The sequence below is a fragment of the Berghia stephanieae genome, chromosome 8, assembly GCF_034508935.2.
Source record: "Berghia stephanieae isolate SIO BIC M18660-M18661 chromosome 8, UCSD_Bste_1.3, whole genome shotgun sequence".
Classification (NCBI taxonomy): domain Eukaryota; kingdom Metazoa; phylum Mollusca; class Gastropoda; order Nudibranchia; family Aeolidiidae; genus Berghia; species Berghia stephanieae.
Window position 1 is genome coordinate 20,863,762 of NC_088367.1, and position 4,781 is coordinate 20,868,542.

The 4,781-nt window shown below is 31.6% G+C and overlaps 1 pseudogene across 1 annotated transcript in view; it reads left to right on the top strand.

Moving 5' to 3' along the window:
* Nucleotides 1–623, top strand: part of LOC144978338 (solute carrier family 22 member 16-like) — an 18,387-nt pseudogene extending 17,764 nt beyond the window's left edge. Inside the window, exon 4 of the transcript XR_013646498.1 lies at nucleotides 1–623. This exon is cut by the window's left edge and continues 1,819 nt beyond it. The product of XR_013646498.1 is annotated as a solute carrier family 22 member 16-like (transcript).
* Nucleotides 624–4,781: the final 4,158 nt, after the last annotated feature.

Sequence of the window (4,781 nt, forward strand, 5' to 3'; positions counted from 1 at the left end):
CCAACAGTTTTTTGGACCTTTGGCCTGCATCAATAAGAACCAGAATGTTTGATTTCTTTCTGGTCCATGGTACTCTCAGGATTCTTCGGTATACCCACATCTCAAAAGTATCAATTTTTCTTTCTATCTATTTCGTTATGGCCCATGTTTCACATGGATATAGGAATGTGGACATTACAAAACATTTAGCCATACGTACTTTTGTTTTTGTTGATAGTTTTAAACTAGTGAGGATTTTTCTCATTTTCATGAAATATATTTCGACAATGCTGATCCTTTTTTTTTTTTGACCTCTTCAATAGATCTGCCATCTTCTGTGATGTACTGTCCTGTATAAGCCTGTACTTGTTCTATTGCTTTCCATCTACTGTTATGATGGCTTTTGGTTTTTCTTCTGCTCGTGTGAAAACCATTATTTTCGTTTTCTGTATATTAATTTTCAGTCCATAATTATTACTTATTTGTTGGTCTCGATTACTAGTTTCTGCAAGTCTTCTTTGTTTGTTGCCAGTAGTACTGTTACTTATGGGTCGCATACTCTCTCTCTCTCTCTCTCTCTCTCTCTCTCTCTCTCTCTCTCTCTCTCTCGCTCTCTCTTTCTTTCTTTCTTTCTTTCTTTCTCTCTTTTGCTTCTCTTTTCTTTCTCACCTCCTCTCTCTCTCTCTCTCTCTCTCTCTCTCTCTCTCTCTCTCTCTCCCTCTCTCTCTCCCTCTCTCTCTCTCTCTCTCTCTCTCCAAACACACACACACACAAACACACACACACACACATATATATACATATATATATATATATATATATATATATATATATATATATAATGATAATGATAATAATAATAATGATAATAATAATAATAATAATAATAATAATAATAATAATAATAATGATGACGATGATGATGGTGATAATGATGATGATGATGATGATGATGATGATGATGATGATGATGATGATGATGATGATGATAATAATAATAATAATAATAATAATAACTAATAATGAAATTATTATTATTATTATTATTACTAATAAATATTCTTATTATTAACATAATAATAATAATAATAATAATAATAATAATAATAATAATAATAATAATAATAATACTAATAATAGTAATAATAATAATAATAATAATAATAATAATAATAATAATAATAATAATAATAATAATAATAATAATAATTTCATTATTAGTTAATAACGTTCAGAAGTGACGCTTTGGTAGTCTTCGTCACTCATTATTTTATTGTTGTGAGGCTGTGAGCTCATAATTATGTTCACGGTATTTTATTTTATTTCTGTGAATCTACATTTCATATTGTGAGCAAATGTACAATTGTCGCGCTTTATATTTTCTCATTAATTCGTGTTTATATATATATATATATATATATATATATATATATATATATATATATATATATATATATATATTATATCACTATGGCATTAACTTTTTTTTTTCATTTATCCAATTTCTTCCACACGTTTGCAGTTAGTCATTTAAACCTACCTACTCGTAAATCACTATTATTCCGTTTTCGCGTTCTGTAACCTTTTTATATTACCGTTGGAAGTTACAGGGTTCAACCCACTTATTTCCTGTACTGTGCCTTTTCTATTATACGGGATTGATTTTCACCAGTCTTTTTGACCCATTTTGTTCGCAGATAATATATGCTCGTACATCGCTCATTATATTCAATAATTTATTTTCATTCCATACGTTCCTTTTACATTCCATATTAAAGCACAAGGTCATCATAGTTACCTTAGTCTATTTTGTGTGTTTTTGTTTTGTAATCATAATGAGTAATATTCATGTTGTAACATCCTATTAATGTTTGACTTTCTTCAACTATATTTCTATTTGATTTGGATATAATTGCATGAGGTTTTAAATTATCTTGCTCTGGAATGGCCAAATAGTCACAAACGCAAGTAAACTTCCTTGAACTATTTTGTTTCTCGAGTAAAAACAAAAAACAAAACAAAAAAAATGTTATCTTGATAATCATGTGTATTTCAATTCCACTTTGTAAATATTTGATGTGAATGAAATGATATATATTTTTAGATATCATGTTGTTCAGTTAACATGGTGTACGAGATATTCTGCGACATGCTATATTATGCACGTTAAAATATGATGTACACTTTATCTACTGTACGTATCACTTGTTTTATCTACTGTCAACAGTTGTTTAACTCCTCCCTTTACTTACACCATTTTATATACTCGGCATGTCTGCAAACAGGTGATGTTTACAATGTAATCAGTATTAAATATTATCATCTTCAACAAAATATTCGTTGTGACTTCGTTCGTCATGTCATTCGTCAGTGTAAAATGGCAGCGTTCGCTCTGGTGCGATTCTCTCCTTTTTGTAATAACCATTGAATGCGCTTCCAAATGGCATCTTTATATTATTACTTCCCTTGATTGCTTGTCAGGGCAGCCTCTACGTTGATTCATTTCCTGTAGATTACTCCCTTATTTTCATTTTCATTGGCGCTAATATGGGAAAAATCGTTGCAAGAGCCGATATGCTACTCAGGTAACAAACTCACAAAGCCCGTAATTGTTTTTGTTGTTGGCTAAAGAAGAGTTTTAAGACCGAAACGTTCCGTGTTTGGTATTTTTAAAATTGAAACTGTTATAATATTTATTTTTGTTTATCACTTTTTACAGTCCACAGCTTCTGGCAGCTTAATATCACTTCAACTTAGGTTCTTTCTAGAATGGTTTCAGAACTCGTAAAAATTATCAATCATTATCATTAAGATATTTTGTTCCAATTTTGTGTCATGAAATTGTTATGACTCAGTGATTAGTGAAACTAATAAATAGATGTGCCTACATGAGTCAATAAAATAGAGATAAAGATAAAGGGAGTAAATCTGACTCATGAATGAACAACACAAAACAAAGGACGTTTCGGCCCCTGGCCTTTATCAAGTAAACACAGAATACATATATATTTATATAAGATTGTCATAATAATACAGGCGAAAATTTGTAAATGTGTGTGTGCGTCGTTTGTTTTGTGTTGTTCATTCATGAGTCAGATTTACTCCCTTTATCTTTATCTCCAGTGATTAGTGAGCGTGTTTGAATTAATTTACTGATGTTAGATAAATACGAACAACATAAGTTGGGTTTTTAGCCTCTTCAATATTTGTATATATAAATATAACCTTTTCACTCGTAAATATAAACAAAATATTCTGCCTATGCTAGCACAGCACACGGACATGTTTATTTGTTTTAAGGGTTTTGCGGCACTTGCGACACATTAAGTATGAATGTCATATCAGTGCCAGTAAAAAGGAAGGCATTCTAGAATTACAGTTAAAGCATACTTCCCAAAGTTCGGTCCTTGGGACCGGTCCTGTTCACAATGTGCATGCAAAATTTATCGCTTGTTATAAGTCCATTTTAGCTAACCTATCATTTATATGAGGATGATTCTAAAATTTAAGGGTCTGTACATGCTACTGATTTAAGCAAATTGAGAAACAGGATTGAGTGTTGCTTTATTGAAATTAAGAATTGGATGAATCATAACAAATTTTTGTTGAATGATGATAAAACAGAGATTTTTTATTAATGCTAGGTCCAACAATTTTAAACAAATTGATACTTCAAGGACTAATCTCGGAACTGCTATTTTTGAATCTGCCACCAAAGTAAACAATCTTGGCGTCTATTTCAACTGCAACTTATCAATGTCAGTTCAAGTTAAACACCTTAGCAAATGCAAGTACATTGAAATAAAAATAATACTGATAAATGCCTTATCCAAATTAGATTATGGCAACTCCCTTTTAATAAACATCTCCAAAGAAAATATCAAAAATCCTCAAGTTGTATAAAACAACTCTGTTAGACTAGTTTTGAAAAATGACACAATTCATCTGCTTCTGATCTCCCATAGAGAGGAACTGGTTACTGTTTAGAAAACCATCATCTATAAAATATGTTCCATTGTCTGTAAAACACTAAATAGTCATGTCCTTATGTATTTATATGATTTTGTAACCCCTATATGACTAAATGTTGCTGTTGACCCCTTGTAAAGCGCTTTGAGCACATTTAGTGGATATTGCGCTATATAAAGCTCAATTTTTTAAAAAAAATTTAAGATAAATATCTGAGGCTACAAATAGGTTGATTTTTTTCCTTGTATTATTCTTTATGCTTTGTCTGGCACTGTTTCACACAACATTTTAGATTCTTATCTGTCGTAATATTGCATTTAACTATTTTACTCGGCGTAATAGTCACGTGTTCTAATGACACTGGTAATGTGACTTAAAGGTTTTGTTTGGAGTCACGCTGTGGGTGGAGTAAATGTTGAGGCCTTGGAAAAGGTTATAATTTATTCATATTTTCTCACAGTTCAATGTGTAAATTAGTGTCTGACCGATAACAGTATTCTTTGTGTTGGAGAAATATTATGGGGCAACGTGGCTCAGTGGTACGGTCTTTGCTTCCTACCCGAAAGGTACCGAGTTCAATCACCCGCCGTTGTGCTGTATGGCCTTGAGCAGGTCACCTCGCCCTAGCTCACTTTGCGGCGCTGCTCTGCGGCGGACGCCTGGGTTATTCCAGTCTTCCCTTGTAATAGACCCTAAAGACAAATTTCTCCTTGATGTATAAATGGGAATTCAATTTAATTAATATTATAATAAGCCTTGTCTCATTATCAAAAGTGTTGCTGCTAGTTTTAAAAAGTTAATGACAGTTCATTGTTACAAAAAGTATCTGAGCA